At 34.8% G+C, this 18,780-nt stretch overlaps 1 pseudogene; it reads right to left on the minus strand.

Annotated features, from left to right (window-relative positions):
* Positions 1-2,042: 2,042 nt before the first annotated feature.
* Positions 2,043-12,018, minus strand: LOC106331212 (annotated as a pseudogene).
* Positions 12,019-18,780: the final 6,762 nt, after the last annotated feature.

Genomic DNA, 18,780 nt, shown 5'->3' on the forward strand with positions numbered 1-18,780 from the left:
AAATGAATTTTCTTTCAAACAATATTTTTGTAAATGTATTTTTTTTTAAAACAATCAATTTAAATTGTTATTATCATTGAATATAATTATTTTTGACATAATTTGAGTTTTCGTTTACATCAAAACTTATCATATTTTAGGATAATTTTAATTTAAAATGTAATTTTCATATTTTTCAAACAAATTCTAAAAATAATTTTAAAATATTTTGTTATAATTTTTTTAAAAATACTGAGTTGCATTTCAAATAAAAAGGGAAAGATATTAAAAATATTCTAATTAAAATATGTGAAATTTAATATAGTTTGAAGGAAATGGTCAAAATAAAAAAAATTACACATAAAAAAAATCATGATTTTTGTTAACTGGGCGGACCATTATTTATATTATATCGCAAAACGAAAGAAAAATTTATGTTTTTACAATTATCTAATTAACTATGTATACTCATTTTTTTATATATTTTTTTATATGATATCACACATTCGTAAAAAATAGATAGTTTAAGATGCAAAAAAAAATATTTACTTAATGAATATAATATGAATGAATTTTACAAATACATCATTTAATAAAATAAATAATTAAAAACTGAAAATTCATATCCGCGCTGGCGCGCGGATCAGGATCTAGTAACTATTATAGTGCTTTTGGCCTTTTGGATCGTGCTATAAATATTTTTTAAATTGTAGTTGTATTATTTTAAAGAGATAAATAAATAGAATAGTCGTCGGCTCGAATTGGAGGAAACTTTCTTTCAGGGCTTTAATATATCTTCCAAATCACTTGCAAAAGTTGTCATTCTTCTGGTTCCGAAACCATCTTCACCAATTGAGAACAATCCGTTGCAAACGTAACCTGAAATTGACGTAAGTTCCTCATGCATTCCATTGCCTAGAGTAGTGCTTCCATCTTCGCATGAAGAGGAGAGAGACTAGCCCGAACATTCCTCGCCCCATCAGCGCATCAAATCTTCTAAAGTACTAAACCAACCATGTCCGGAGAAAATATCATTCTCTTTCCAGGAACCATCTGTGAAACACCATCTTCCTGGAATTGATGGTAAAGACGTAACCTCTACGTGTGATACTGTCCTCTGTTCATTCGCTATTTGTGCCTCAGCCCAGAGTGTTGATTCTGTTTCTGCCAATTTGAGCTTATCCATAGATCAATATCCAGATTACTAAAAACTTTGTTATTCCCTCATTTCCAAATGTACCATAGTATCCATGCAAACTGATGATCATCTAACTGCGGGAAGAGTCTCCAGAAAAGATGATCCATGTTTGTAAAGAGAAACTTTGTTGCAAAAATAGCTGGATTTGATGGTATCTTTGAGAGAGCCCAAACCTGAAGTGCTGGAGGACATTAAAAAAACACATGGTTTATCGATTCCTCGCCAGCTCCGCATCTTGCACAACATATATCTCCAGTTATCCGTCGCGCTTGTAGATTCTTCTTGACCGCTACACACCCTGTCACCAATTGCCATAGAAAATGTTTTATCTTTGGTGGACATCGTATTTTCCAGCAGAATGACTTCAATACATCCACTGTGGGTCCAAACATTAATGGTGGTCTTTCTTTGTCTGGGTAAACCCGGTCTGCCTGATATCCTGATTTAACCGTATATTTTCCATTGTTTGTGAAATGCCATTCATTCTTATCTACCATCTGGGTCCTGCTTAGTGGTATACTTTCTATAATTTTCACATCATGTGGATCCACTAAAGCCCGGAGTACCTGCGGATTCTAATTTCGCGAAGTAGGATCAATGAGAGAATCCACTGTGAGGTCTGGATAATGATTGTGTTGGTTTTTATTAGCTGATCTCGGTAGAAAAAAAAAAAAAGGGCAATTTTATCAAATAGCTTTTTAACACTCAATATTGCAACACACAATTCTCTCAAATATTGCAACACGCAATATTACAAAATAAAAATTATACACATAGATCCCAAATATTACAATATCAGAATGCATCAAATCCATGTAACGAAGACACACGAATACCATTCTTATGTTCAGTCTTCTACCGTGTCTCAACTTGGGTTAAGATCACGAGATGTCTGACCTAACCATCTGCAACACGCAATAAAGAAAACCACTTGAAATGATTCAATCTGTCTTTAATTTAATGGCATGAAAGATGTAAATAGCTTATCATGAGCCAAACCTTGAAAACAAGAATCTTCCAAGTGGGCTAACGTTTGTACTGGATGTAAACTCTTTGGTAGCTTGTTTTCTTTTGTTTTCTGCATCACTGGTCATCGTCTTACCGAACACACGGAACGCCATGTCTTGCACTTCTTTCACGAGACTTCCTTTGAACTGCATGACAATTTTCAAGGTTCATCAGGTCATAGTATTGACAAATAAGATGACTGATAAATGTATGCAATTGTGTGTGTGTGTTTGTTACTTTAACAGTTTCTCGGACCTTCCCAACTGTTCAATCAGTTTAGCAATAAAAGCTTCAGAAGAACCAGGCTTTTCACGTTCCATGTTTACTAAGGCTCTCGAAACTCTATATCCAACAGATCCTTTTGCGTTCTCACCCCCAAGAGCCTACATCAGTTACAGCTTATTGAGAGAAGGAAGATTGCTCAATGTTAGAGATAGATAGATCATATATAAGAAGCTCACCTCTTTCAGGGATGGTAAGAGCAATCGAGACAACGATGCAGATAAAGACGCAAATCCAGAGTCATCTTATGAGTGGTTTTTGTGTATCAGAATGTTCACGGGAACTTCTGAAAGGTAATATCTTCAGGTCAGGAGACAAATCACGTGACAAGCTGAAGCTTTAATGTGCTACCTTCGCCTGAAAGACAAATGAATGAGAAAGAACAAGGGCGAATAATTTGTAAGATAAAAGTATCAATTAAACAAGGTAAACCTCTGCAAGATTTGCTATGCTATCTTCAGAAGCACTGGAACTTCTTTCTTGAAGCCCTAGTCTAGATTTTGGTGTTCGAGGTGATCCAGAATCATCATTCTGCCCCCGGACAACAACAGTTCCACTTGTTGAAGCGTCATCAAAAGATGTATACCTGCTGGTAGACTACACAGAGCTAGAATCAGACATATTGGAACAGCAAGACAGGGACTAAGGCTTGCTTTTCAGAAAAAAAATAGGGAGAAAGAATATCCAATACCCCAGAGCTTTGATCACGAAATACTGAAGATGATTGATAGCTTCTCGGAGATCTTATGACAACAGTTCCAGAAAAAACAGAGTGATAAATCATCCAAAAATTCAGAATGACCAGGATGAGAACTGTATGATCTAAGTAAAAAACTTAAATCAGACTAAAAATGGTTAACCAAGTAACTTGAAATACAAGAAGAAATGAATCTTACTTCTTCTTGAAAATCATTCTGATAAGAATCTCTTTTAACAAAACTCTGATCAGAAGTGGAAGACAATTTGCTACTACTGGCTCCTGATGATTTTTGAAAACTCTGATCAGAAGTAACTTCTTAATGCCTTTCCCTAGACTGTGGTGGTTTTAAAGCACGAATGTTGGATTAAGCTTGAAGTAGCTTAAGGAGCAAGTTACCTAATCCTACCGAGTTATCGTTTTGTAAAGGATTAAGAAAAGGAAATATGAAATATGTTAAGTTCATAGAGATTAGGAGAAATATATTCTCTATATAAGGAGATACCAATGTGTGGTATAACTTACGAGTTTTGTGAGATTGAGAACTTAAGGTTTTGAGTGAGTTTCCTTAAGAGATTAATAAGAGAATAGATTCTTATTATTGAGTTTGAGTTTTTTGTTCTTGATTTACAATATTTGGTATCAGAGCTTGAGGTGCTACACAAATCGTTTGTGATAAGGATCATGAGCGGCGAGAAGAAAGAAGAAGAAGAAATCGGGGCAAAGGCCAAAGATATCGGTCCCTCCTCAATTAAGTGTCCGATGTTGGATTCAGTCAACTACACAGTTTGGGCCATACGAATGAAAATCGCTCTAAAGGTTAACAAGGTATGGGAGAAAATAGAATCTGGATCTAAAGATGAAGACAAGAATAATATGGCAATTGCCTTATTATTTCAATCCATACCAGAAGCATTGATTCTACAACTTGGAGACCTAGACACATCAAAATCGGTTGGGATGCTATAAAGGCGAGACACGTTGGAGCTGATAGGGTAAAAGAGGCAAGATTGCAAACTCTCATGGCTGAGTTTGACAGAATAAAGATGAAAGATGGTGATACCATCGACATGTTTGTGGGAAAACTTTCCGAGATTTCTTCAAAATCTATAGCTCTTGGTGAAGTCATTGATGAACCAAAGTTAGTAAAGAAATTCTTGAAAGGTTTACCACGAAAGAGATACATCCATATTATTGCAGCGCTTGAGCAAGTTCTTGTCTCAATACAACAAGTTTCGAAGACATGGTGTGCAGATTAAAGGCTTATCAGGAAATGATTGGAGAAGAAGAATAGCAAGACGATCAAGGAAAGCTCATGTACGCAAATACAGAGTCTCGACAGCCTTCTCAAACTGAAGGGTATGGAACTAGCAGAGGAAGAGGACAAGGAGGTCGATCATATTGGAGGGCTAGAGGTCGCGGACGTTCTGGTTATAATCAAAACTGGTACTACAACAGAGGAGAACGAGATGACTCTAAAGTTATGTGTTATCGTTGCGATAAACTAGGGCATTATGCGTCCAGTTGTCCCGATCGGTTACTTAAGTTCCAAGAAACTACAGAGAAGAAGGATGATGACACACAAGAAGCAGACAACCTAATTATGCATGAGGTGGTGTATCTTAATGAGCAAAAGATAAAACCAAACATCTTTGAGGAAGACTTAAACAGAAGTTATCTATGGTATCTCGCAACGGAGCTAGTAATCACATGAGCGGAGATCGCTCGTTTTCTTCTTCCTCGACGAGACAATCACTGGAATGGTGAGATTTGGTGATGATTCTCGTATAGAAATAAAAGGAAAGGGTTCGGTTTGGTTCTTGTTGAGAGATGGAGGAAAGAAGGTTCTAAATAACGTATACTTCATACCTGGTCTAAAGAGCAACATCATAAGTCTTGGTCAAGCTACGGAGGTAGGGTGTGAAGTTCGCACGAAAGATGAGATCTTAACGTTATATGATCGAAACGGGGAGCTTGTTGTGAGAACGAGAAGATCAAAGAACCGGCTATACAAGGTCATTATAGAAGTCAAAATTACGAAGTGTCTGCAGTTAGAATCAACAAAGGAGATGACGGTTTGGCATGCATGGTTAGGGCATGTCAACTACGAAACCATGAAGACAATGGCCAATAAAGAGCTCGTTGCGGGTATACCAAAGATTTTAGGAAGTAAAGAAACCTGTGCATCCTGCTTACGCGGAAAACAAACGCGAAGAGCGTTTCCACAAGCAACTGGATATCGAGCTACGAAAGCCTTGGAGTTAATACATGGTGATCTTTGTGGTCCAATTACGCCGTCAACACCAGCTCAGAAGAAGTATATATTTGTGATAATTGATGATTACTCTCGTTATATGTGGACGATTCTACTGCATGAGAAAAGCGAAGCATTCGACAAGTTTAAGAGGTTCAAAGCACAAGCTGAACAAGAGACAAAAACTTCCATCAAAACTTTTCGTACAGACAGAGGACGAGAGTTTACATCTCATGTATTTCAAGATTTCTGTGAGAAACATGGAATTATCAGACATATCACAGCGCCATATCCGCCGCAGCAAAATGGAGTTGTTGAGAGACGAAATAGAACTTTACTGGAGATGACAAGAAGCATGCTGAAGCACATGAATGTACCAAATTATCTCTGGGGGGAAGCTATTAGACATTCTACTTATCTAATCAATGGAATGGCAACAAGGTCATTGGCGGTTTCTCAGACCCCGTATGAAGTTCTTAAAGGAAGAAAGCCGAATCTGAGCCATCTTAGAGTGTTTGGGTGGGTGCATAGGATATGCAAGAACAGAGGAAGCTGGAAGAAGAAAACTAGACGATCGATCAAGGATGTTGGTTCATCTTGGAACCGACCCTGGATCAAAGGCATATCGCCTTTATGATCCAGTTAATAAGAGGGTTGTTGTTAGCTGAGACGTGGTGTTCGACGAGAATAAAATATGGAAGTGGTGCAGTGAGCGTAAAACAAGTAACGAAGAGGAAGAAAGTTTCAGCTTAGACTTTGGAGCGTTCAGAGGCGAAAGAGACGATGAGGAAGGTTTGCAAGGTAATGGTTCCACCCGAGCAATGGAGGGAACCGACGAACATGAGACAAACCATGAAGAAGATGGCGAAACAGAGGGTTTTCCTTATGAAACAGAGGATGGTGAAAGTGAAGATGATCAAGATGATCAGACCGAAGTTAGAAGGTCAACAAGAGTGAGGAGAAAACCGGAGTATTTAAGCGATTACATATGTCTTGCAGAGATAGAGTGCGAACGATTGCTTCTCATCATCAATGAAGAACCTTGGGACTTCAATGAAGCCAAGAAATCTAAGGAGTGGGTAATAGCTTGCGAAGAAGAGATCACCTCCATTATAAAAAATAAGACGTGGGACTTGGTGGATCTACCTACTGGTGCAAAAGCAATCGGGTTAAAATGTTTTCAAAATCAAACGGAACCCGACGGAAGTGTGAACAAGTATAAGGCAAGATTGGTCGTGAAGGGTTATGTGCAGAGGCATGGAGTTGATTTCGATGAAGTGTTTGCCCCTGTTGCACGCATCGAGACGGTACAATTCATAATTGCTCTAGCTGCTTCCAATCAATGGGAAATACATCATCTAGACGTCAAGACCGCTTTTCTTCATGGAGAATAAAAGGAGACAGTTTACGTAAGACAGCCTGAAGGGTTTGAGATCAAGGGGAGTGAGAACAAGGTTTATAAACTCAACAAAGCACTCTACGGGCTCAAACAAGCCCCAAGAGCGTGGAATACGAAGTTAAACACGATTCTCACGGGAATGAATTTTGTAAAGTTTTCAAAGGAGCCCTCTCTTTATCGCAAGGAGGAGAAGAACAATCTCCTGCTTGTTGCTGTTTATGTTGATGATCTGTTAATCAAAGGAACAAGCTTAGAGATGATACTAGATTTCAAGCGGAAGATATCTACAACGTTCGAGATGAGTGACTTGGGAAAGCTAACTTATTATCTTGGTATAGAAGTACTTCAATGTCAGGATCGTATAACACTAAGTCAAGAAAGATATGCGCCCAAGATTCTAGAAGAGGCAGGAATGGATGAGTGTAATGCATCTCATGTACCGATGGAGCTAAATTTGAGTTTATCAAAGGGAGAGAAGGAGAAGCAGATTGACGAGAAAGCATATAGGAGAAGCATTGGTTGTCTAAGATATTTGCTTCACACACGTCCAGACCTCTCATTTGTTGTGGGTATGCTCAGTCGCTATATGCATGAGCCGATGGAGTCTCATGGCTCTGTCCTGAAACAGGTGTTAAGATATCTTCGTGGAACTATGTCATATGGTTTGGCGTATGAGAGTTCAAATGTTGAGAGGTTAACTGGTTATAGTGATTCTAGTCATAACTCGGACGTGGATGATGGGAGAAGTACGTCCGGCCATATATTCTACTTAGAAAGGTGTCCCATTACGTGGTGTTAAATCAAGCAAGAGATCGTTGCACTTTCATCATGCGAAGCTGAATTTATGGCTGTTACTGAAGCCGCAAAACAAGCGATCTGGCTCCAAGAGTTATTCGCTGAGGTGGTCGGAAGGAAGAGTAAAAGGGTTACAATTCGAATCAATAACAAGTCAGCCATCGCACTTACGAAAAATCCAGTATTCCATGGAAGAAGCAAGCACATACACAGAAGATTTCATTTCATAAGAGAATGTGTTGAGAATGAACAAATAGAGGTTAAACATGTTCCAGGAATAGAGCAAAATGCTGATATTCTCACCAAGTCACTTGGAAGGATAAAGTTCAAAGACATGAGAAGTCTTATTGGAATTCAAGATGTGAAAGATAGAGTTTTCGAGTTGAAGGGAGAGAATGTTGGATTAAGCTTGAAGTAGCTTAAGGACCAAGTTACCTAATCCTACCGAGTTATGGTTTTTTAAAGGATTAGGAAAAGGAAATATGAAATATGTTAAGTTCATAGAGATTAGGAGAAATCTATTCTCTATATAAGGAGATACCAATGTGTGGTATAACTTGCGAGTTTTGTGAGATTGAAAACTTAAGGTTTTGAGTGAGTTTCCTTAAGAGATGAATAAGAGAGAGATTCTTATTATTGAGTTTGAGTTTTGTGTTCTTGATTTACAATAACGAACAGTTCCAGCACTCTGAGAACCCCCAAAGCTAAAATCCCACGCGGCATTTTTGACAGTTCTTGCCTGAACACTGTAACAACAAATTGTTAACATTTTGATGAATAAAGAAAGAGAGAAGAAATCCTAAGAGTAGTAGACCAGAGATCCAACCTAGTTCCCTGGCCTCTCTCATCTCTAGCCACTCTAACAGTTCCAGATGATTCAGCCGGAGATTTTGGACCACTTGTTAGAATCTCTTCGTCTTCCTTTACTTGGTACTTTGGCCGCTCTCTTCAAACAAAAAAGACAACATTAAAATTCGTCTTGTATGTAATTTCTTTTGGCATTAAGCAGATCGAAAGATGAATCAAGTGGAAAACCATCCACATATCAAGGCTGAACATTTATTGTCATACAATCAAATATGCTGACTAGAACATAAATTGGATGACTAGAACAAGCTTCACACCTTATTCTCTCGAGAAGTTTTGGAGTTTTCCTAGCAGTCTTTATAAATCTATGTTTGAGAAGTTCTTTGGCACTTGGTCTCTAAATTATAAAGAAGAGCTGCTGTATGAGAGATCTTGGCATGCCACTGTTGACAATAAAGACACTACAAGTACCTCAGCAGGAGCTTTTTTCAAGCAAAGTGAAACAAATTCCTTCAAAGGACAAGAAAAATGTTCATCTAACTGTGGATGAAATACAAAAAGTTAAATATCTCCAAGAAAACTTGTGCATTATCTAACAAGCTTTTCTCGAGCCAAAATTAAAATTAGAAATATGAAACCTGAGGAGGGCTTTCCCGGGGAATGATAAAAACCACTCTCATAGGATGAAGGTCAGCAAGAGGAGGTTTTCCTTTTGCCATTTCAATCATTGTAATTCCAAGAGACCATATATCTGCCTGGAAATGATTTACCAACCCCCACAACAGAACATGAAAGAGATTAGAAATGCTACATAACACAACATGTAAAGTCAGGACATAAACACAAGATTGTGTAAGCTAGAACAAGTAAGACATCATCAACAACGTCGACACCATTCCAGCAGCGAACGTGTCCACGGTTAACGATAATGCCAACACCGCAGCGTTCGAGGAGATGTTCACCGCCTTCAAAAAGAAGTCAGAAGAACATGAACAGCTCATCGACTCTCTCGCTAAACATTTCGAAACCCTAACAGAGAGAACCAGGGCTGTCCCTCCCCGTGGAGACACGAAGATTTGCAGAAGAAGACTTGATTTCGCAACTCCGCTCGACAGACCGGGGAGCACGCATGAAGACTTGACAAGGGAAAAACTCGACGAGACCACCCCTGCTGTAACACGGAAAAACTTGAAAATCTTCCACCTCCCCCACGGGAAACGGAGGATAACGAGCGCGAACAAATCGATTTGGATCTCAGCAAACAGTCCGATAACTCGGACGAAGACGTTGACATACACCTGCAAAAAACCAGAAGCCGCTCCGCTCGGCACGACTCTTCCGATGGTGTTGACGTTCGAATTCCCGAGCGGCTGTTATCCGATGGTGTTGACGTTCGAAGGTATCCTCAGCTTTATGTCTTATGTTTTAGATTCGTATCTGTCTAGGCCGAGTTTTGTCGTTTTATATATGGTTTGGCCGTGTGTGGCTTTGTTTTATGTTTATTGGGATTGGCCGTGTGTGGCTTTGAATCCCCGCCACTTCGCGGCTTTATCTAAATGAACTATGCTTTTATTTTAAGAGAGTCTTTTAAGAATGTATCGTTTTGCGTAGAGGGAAGAATATGAGTTGTCATCTCGTATCTAACTCTTTGTGAATCGTTCTATTCGTTACTCGCAAGTGTTCAATTTTTTTTTTTTTTGCGAAGTGTTCGTGAGTGTTTAGATATGAATGAAGAGACATGTTTTAGGATCTCATATCGGTTAAATATCATGCCTTGAGATGTTAAATACCAGTACTGGGTTTAGGGCAAGACCTAGGTTTATTTTCGGTTTAAGGTTCTGCGATGACTAATCGGCTTTTGGATGTCCTGTTGCGATTTTAACCTGAATCGTACCTTTTTAAAGTCCGCAATAGGTTTTCGGCTTAAATAACTTGTGTGGTAGGAATCGAGCATCTCTACAGGGACAATTTCTAAGTCTCCTGGAAGTGCTGATCAAAATTTCGGATTTCTTTTATAAAGCACTATTTATCCTAGTCGGATGTATGAGGACCAATCGAGGGTAAAGATGCGTTTGTTTAAGACGGCTGATGTATTCGTCGAGGCCAGTCGAAGAATGGAATTTTTTAGTAAGTGGATACTTATGAATGAGTTGTTTTTAGTCACAGATGGACTGTTTGTTGAGAATATATTTTTGAAGTATTTGCGAAGTCTCACAATTTTTCTGATAATAAGTCTCTTTTCTCGCGAGATGTATTTGTGTTTTGGTGACATGGTCGTTTTACGTTTTTAATCGAGAGTCAGATTTGGCTTCTCGGTTAGATCGTCATACCAATTTTCTGAATGATATATTGGCAATTCTTTTTTAGACATGGACAATGCCAAAGTTACTTCTAAAGTAAATGAGTTAGTTTTCGTAAGATTTCCATAATCCAGGTTATACGATAATGGTTGGTTTGTTCTTGGGCGTTTTTGAGCGATCGTGGATTGCTGTTGTAGCCGCAAATTAATATGAAGAAATACTTAGGCGGCAAAAGAGATTTGCAAGGATTTCTGTAAATCTTATTGTGTTTTCTTATAATCGAAAATTTTCTAAAAATTTCGAGTACAAAGACATATATTTATAAAGAGTATACGATTATACGCACCCACTCCCCCCCCCCTTTTTAGAGAGAGGGACAGCTGAACTCGTCTTTTGACGAACTGCCTACATACCCCTTTCGAGGATCAAGCCATCTCGTAGTTCACTATGTGCCGCGAGTGTTTTTACTCATTTGTTGCGGCTATGTCGATCACCTTAGTCATGATGACTGTGGTAGGGTCGACATCTTCTTCCGGGTCTGTCTCCTCCGGTTGGGTTGTAGAGGTTGGCTCGAAAGCTTGCTCGCTGTCCGCAGCCGATGCTTGAGTAGATTATGCTAGATCGTCTTCCTCTGAAGTGTTTTTAGACCTGGTCTCAATTAACTTCGCTCGCTTGGGTTTTACCATAGAAGTCGTCGTGATTTGTCGAAGCTTATGTTCTGCTAGGAAGCAAACTGGCGACTGTTTCTGGCATCCACCAAATCCCTGCGATTCTGTTTAGAGTCAGAAATTTTATGCTTAGATGGTATGTCGATGGGACTGCCTTCGTGGCGTTTATCCATAGCATGCCCATGATCACGTTGTAAATAGCTGGGTGGTTAACGACCGCGAAATCGACGATTTTGGTGACCTCTTTTGCCATGACAGGGAGTTGGATCGATGCGAGGGTCATTGATGTTACGCCCGAGAAACCGGTTAATGGCTTTGGCGTTTGCACTACTTCTCCAAGCTCGACATTTATCCTTTTAAGAGTGTCTTGGAAGATGACGTTGACCGTGCTTCCCGTGTCCACTAGGATTCTCGCTACTTCGATGTCTCGGATTACGAGGTCAATGACGAGTGGACCGCAATGGGGCTGCTCGATTCTGCCGGCTTCCTCTTCCTCGAAAGTGATCGAGTTTGTTGGGACATCACGAGGCTGAGACCAAGTCGGCCAGTTTGCATTCGTGTCTGCTTTCCGCTGATAGGCCTTGATAGACAAGACCAATTCATTGCAGTACTGTGATCCTCCGATAATCATGTTTACTCTGCGGCGTTTGTTATCGTTACCTTTGTCGTTCTGTCTCCTTCCGCGCTTCTCGCCCGTTTGATTTCCCTGAGGAGGGTTCTCTACTATGAGGAGGGTTCTCTACTGGCGGAATTTATCAGTTTTCGGAGGGCGGTCAGAATCGCGGATGAGATCCTTCACGCTGGTTACATCGGAGAGCTCCCCTGCGAGCAATTTTGCGGTCAGCCTTGCCCCAACAATTTTGCAGTTGATGGTCGAGTGACCTTTAGTTTGATGGAAGTAGCAGAAGGTGTTCTCGTCGTAATTCGAGTTGCGGTCCATGTGTTTCCCGACGTTCTTCCTTGTTCTGATCTGGAGTTGATGGCATAGTTATGCACCCTCTGAAGCTCCTCCCCCTTGTGATGGACATACTTGTCGTTACGAGAGTTCTTCTTTTTTGACCTCGGGTCTGATGCGCGTCTCTTGAAGATGTCTTTGCTGACTTATTTTTTTTGTGACAAGGCTTTTGTCTCCTCTTCGATGGTGATGTAATTCGTGGCCTTATGGAGGGCGTCTTGGATCATCTGCGGCTTGTCGAGGGTAATTCTGACTTGTACCGGAGCGTCTTCCAGAGCGCATTACGGCCACCTTGTCGCTTATTCCGCTAACTCTCGAAATGACGAATTTGAACTTGCTAATGAAGTCGCGGAGAGGTTCGTCTTCTCTCTGGGCTTGGCTCCAAAGATCGACGTCAGAAGTTTCTCTGTCGATGAGCATAGAGTACTTCTTCAGAAACTCCGGAGAGAGTTGGCGGACACTTCCGATGGAATTTCGCCTAAGTCGGGAGAACCACTCGAGTGCTGCTTCTCGAAAATTTTCGACGAAAAGTCGGCAATGGCCAGCATCTCTTTCGTTCTCCCTGAATCTGGTCCATCTCATTGCGATCGAGAAGGCTTGCAGGTGTTAGGAGATTTTTGTGTAGGATCTTTGTGAGTACTACGAAACACTAGGAGACTTGTAAAATAGCAGAGAATTGAGATTAAAAGATTGTATTATTGATGATATGAGCAGAGACTACAACGTTTTGGTGTATAAACCCTTGTTCTAGCCGCCTAACCCTAATCTCTTAGTCTCTGAATGTTGATCCGTTATTCTTGGATATGGGTTCTCCTTATATAGTTGTAGATGTCGGTTAGAAGTATGTTATACTCTTCCATATTCAGAAATATGGAAGAATTCTCCTTATAGGCAATTTTTCATTTTACCCGAAGGCAGGGTCTGGAAGCAGGGGTCGGAACTTGAGTTCTTGTCGGCAGGAGTCTGGAAGTCGGTGTCCTGCCCAGGGTCTGGAGAAATAATACTCTGGGATATTTTTTCCCAACAGTTTGTCCCTTATTGCTCGATTTTGTTGTCGATATCAGAGAATAACCTGTGCACTTGAGCCAACCAGAGTTGCTCTATCTCAACAGGCTCCCCTTGGCAAGACATCGTTCCAATCGTGTTGTTCTCCAGGCTCGTCTTAGGTCTTGACCGTGTTTTGAACCTGGAGGAAGATCTTGTTCCCTGAATAGACCTGAATCTTGATGAGTGTCCTTAGGTTCTGGACCTATTTGGAGTAGACTCTGCAGGTCGTGGACCCTGATTTCTTCTTGGCTGTTGATAGATGAGGAAGGGTTCGGACCGGAAGCAGTCTCCCGAGGAATTTTGCAGCACTGGCGATTGCACTGGGACTTCCAAAAATAGGAAAATAACTGCGATCTATATTTCCTTTTTTTCTCTAAGATATCCTTTTTCGGGGTAATTCGTATTTATCCTTTTCCCTCGTTTTGGAAAATCTGGACTTTATCCTCTTGCCTTTTTTTTCCACGGATATACTCTTTCCTTTTCTCTTCCGCGAAGGGGTATAGCTGAATATAAATATTCCAGCCCAGATGGCTTAAGATCGCAATCCTTTTTCTAATTTCTTCGTCTGCAACTTTTTATCAGGATGAATACACGAACTGCTCTCCCAGTTTCATTCGTGGACGGTCGCTCGAGACCTCGTCGTTTCCCTGATGGTCCTTTTTCTTCACTAGTGTTGTCCTGGGGGGAGGCTTCGGCGATGGGCGATCAGACAGTTCCGAAGGCTCCAATGAAAAGGCGACGATCTCGATGGTTTATTATCGAGGAGGAGGACGATGACGGTTCTAGTTCTGAGATCCGTGACGAAGAGTTGGGAGAGATCTGGGGGTTGTTTTATAATACAACTAAATAATATTTTCTAAAAATTGTATGCAAATTTTAAAAATTAAAAAAATATATTTTGAAATGAATTATTTCAGATAATAAATTTATTGTACCGATATTGAAATTATATAAGTAAGTAATAACAAAGTAAATTGTATAAAAATATTTATATAGTAATATTTTCAAAGAAAAAAAACTTAAAAATAAGATTATAGAATTACATTATATATTAAATTAATTTATAAATCATATATTTAAAATATTTATGATTATAACAAACTTATACATTTATAAAATATATAACATACCCGCACGGTCAGTAATAGTTAAATTACAACTCCCCTTAGATACACGTATGAGCCAAAAGAAGACAAAATACATATGTTGACCTTATTACTAATCAAAGTTAAAAAAAAAAAAAAGCCATACGAGTATACAACAACATGTATTTATTTAACATAAGATATTATCTCTCATATCTATAGGTCTGTATGTTTCTAAACAAAAATAATAATTCATTTACATTAAAATTGTAATAGTATTGATTATTACAAAAGTTATAATTTGAAATGCATAACATAAATACAATGTGTTTAGTTTATATAACAAATCAAATAGTTTATTCTTTTATTTACTACTATAAGTATATGAGAAGTTTAATTCATTTTTAAAAAGTATTATAAGATTTTCTGGGTTTTTGTCAGATGAGCCGGTGTTGGTTCACAGGTTAATAACGGAGTTTTGGGTCTTATTGGATTTTTAATTAATAGGTTTTCAATAGATCAAAATTTTATGGAAACATATTAGTTGGTAGAATCTCTAGTAGAATACTACATGAAGAGAATAAGTCAGTTGTAATTATATACGGCAACTGGGTTTAACGGTTTGACTGCTAGTGCAGATCGAATATAAAAACATTGCTTATATCTTATCTCATGCATTTATAAACCATATTTGTACATTATACTAAAAGGAGTTAAATAATTTGTAAAAATAAAATGCCTTCTTTGCACCATTTAAATGTATATACATTATTATTTCTCATCATTCCATTTCAGTTTGGTGTTTTGGTTCGGTATTTTGGTTTTGGTGTTTTGGTTCTAGAAATTTAGAAACTGTTCAATTATTTACAAAATTTGGTTTGGTTTCAGTTGGGTTATTTTGGTTTGATTCTGTAGCAAAGTTAAGAACTGGAAAATATGCAATAAAAAAAAGTGTGTCAAATTTAGTTTCGGTGGTTAGATTCTGGTTTTTCCGGTAATTACAGATTTATTGATAAAAATATCAGATAATTTAGGTCTTTCAGTTTAAATATCGGATAATTCAGATTTTTGATGTTTAATTTAGTTTTTTCAGTTATAATATTGTATATTACTTATTGTGTATTTTTTCTTATATTGTATATTTATTAATTCTAATATTACGATAGATGTTTAATATAATATTTCTATTTGTTAAATTGTATATTTACTTATTATTCATTTTACTAAACATTTTTTTCAGAGAAATGTTTAATTTAGTTTTTTAATTTCTTAATTGTATTTTACCTATTGTTTATTTTTTTTATATTGTATATTTATTTTTTTAATTTTCTTCCTTTTATACCAAATATTAGTATTATGATAGAGGTTTAATGTGATATTTATATTTCTTATATTGTATGCTTCTTTTACATATATTGTATGCTTGTTTTACTTATATTGTATACTTATTTATAAAATATTTGGAAATAATAAAAATGTAAAACTATACATTTTTGAAATAGATGTTTAATGTAGTATTTCTATTTCTTATATGGTATATTTACTTATCTAATTGTTTTTCTTTTATATCAAATTGTAATATTACGATAGATGTTTAATGTAATATTTCTATTTGTTATATTATATATTTAGTTATTATTTATTTTATAATATATTTTTCAGATAGATGTTTAAAGTATTTTTTTGTATTTTTATATTGTATATTTACTTATTATTTTTATGTTTTATATTTACTTATTGTAATATTATAATAATTGTTTAGAGTAATATTTTTATATTGTATATTCACTTATTATTGATTAAACTACACATTTTCAGATATATGTTTAATTTACTTTTTCCATTTTATATGTTGTATATTTACTTATTCTAATTTTCTTGCTTTTATATCAAATGATAATATTATGATAGATGTTTAATGTAATATTTCTATTTATTATATTGTATATTTACTTATTATTTATTTTTCCTAATATTGTATATTTAATTATTATTGTTTAATGTAATGTTTCTATTTCTCATATTGTTTATTTACTTATTATTTATTTTATATTTTTTAAATAAAAATGTCATGGAAGAAGTTTTTTCCGCTGATGTGAACCCTTTATGGAACCTCAAAATGTTTCTTTTATTAGTATCTATTTCTACTATTGTATATTTACTTTTTGTGTATTTTTCATTATATTGTATATTTACTTATTCTAATATTATGATAGATGTTTAATATAATATTTCTATTTTTTTAAATTGTATATTTACTTATTATTTATTATTCTAAATATTTTTTTCACATAGATGTTTTATTTAGTTTTTAATTTCTTAATTGTATTTTACCTATTGTTTATTTTTTGTTATATCGTATATTTACTTATTTTAATTTTATTGCTTTTATATCAAATGATAATATTATGATAGAGATTTGAAATAATATTTATATTTCTTATATTGTATATTTACTTTTTATTACATATTTACTTATCTAACTGTTTTGCTTTTATATCAAATGATAATATTATGATAGAGATTTGAAATAATATTTATATTTCTTATATTGTATATTTACTTTTTATTACATATTTACTTATCTAACTGTTTTGCTTTTATATCAAATGATAATATTATGATAGAGATTTGAAATAATATTTATATTTCTTATATTGTATATTTACTTATTGTTTATTGTTTATTTACTTATAAAATATCTGAAAATAATAAAAATGTAAAACTATACATTTTTTAGATAGAAGTTTAATGTAGTTTTTCCATTTCTTATATTGTATATTTACTTTTTATTACATATTTACTTATCTAACTGTTTTGCTTTTATATCAAATTGTAATATTACGATAGATGTTTAATATAATATTTCAATTACTTATACTATACATTTACTTATTATTTATTTTATTATATACTTTTCAGATAGATTTTTAATTTAGGTTTTTCCATTTTTATATTGTATATTTACTTATTGTTTTTCTTTTCTTATTTTATATATTTATTTATTCTAAATTTCTTGTTTTTATATCAATGATAATATTAAGATATATATCTAATGTAATATTTTATTTCTTATGTACTATATTTGCTTATTATTTTTTATTTTATTTTATATTTATTTATTCTAATATTATGATAAATATTTAATATAATATTTCTATTTTTTATATTATGTATTTAGTTTTTATTTATTATACTATACATTTTTCAGATATATGTTTAATTTAGTTTTTTTATTTCTTAATTATATATTTACTTATTATTTATTTTTCTTATTTTGCATATTTACTTATTATTGTTTAATGCAATGTTTCTATTTCTTATATTGTTTATTTACTTATTATTTATTTTTCCTCATATTGCAAATTTACTTATTATTTATTTTCTATTTTTGAAATAATATTGCAACGTATCATCTTTCGGGAGAATTGTTTTTCGCTGATGTGGACGGTCTATGGACAATAGAACACTATTTATTTTATATTTTTTAAATAATAATGTCACGTCTCATGGGAGAAGTTTTTTTCGCTGATGTGAACTCTCTATGGAACCTCAAAATGTCTCTTTTATTAGTATCTATTTCTACTATTGTATATTTACTTATTGCGTATTTTTCATTATATTGCATATTTACTTATTCTAATATTATGATAGACGTTTAATATAATATTTTTATTTTTTTTAAATTGTATATTTACTTATTATTTATTTTTCTAAACATTGTTTTCACATAGATGTTTTATTTAGTTTTTAATTTCTTAATTGTATTTTACCTATTGTTTATTTTTTGTTATATCATATATTTACTTATTTTAATTTTCTTGCTTTTATATCAAATGATAATTTTATGAGAGAGGTTTGAAGTAATATTTATATTTCTTATATTGTATGCTTGTTTGATTTATATTGTTTATTTACTTATAAAATATCTGAAAATAATAAAAATGTAAAACTATACACTTTTTAGATAGAAGTTTAATGTAGTTTTTTCATTTCTTATATTGTATATTTACTTTTTTATTATATATTTACTTATCTAACTGTTTTGCTTTTATATCAAATTGTAATATTACGATGTTTAATATAATATTTCAATTACTTATATTATACATTTACTTATTATTTATTTTATTATATACTTTTCAGATAGATTTTTAATTTATTTTTTGTATTTCTTATATTGTATATTTACTTATTATTTATTTCACTATACATTTTTCAAATATATGTTTAATTTAGGTTTTTCCATTTTTTATATTTTATATTTACTTATTGTAATATTATAATTAATGTTTAATGTAATATT

Source organism: Brassica oleracea, chromosome C3 (genome assembly GCF_000695525.1).
Source record: "Brassica oleracea var. oleracea cultivar TO1000 chromosome C3, BOL, whole genome shotgun sequence".
Taxonomy (NCBI): Eukaryota; Viridiplantae; Streptophyta; class Magnoliopsida; order Brassicales; family Brassicaceae; genus Brassica; species Brassica oleracea.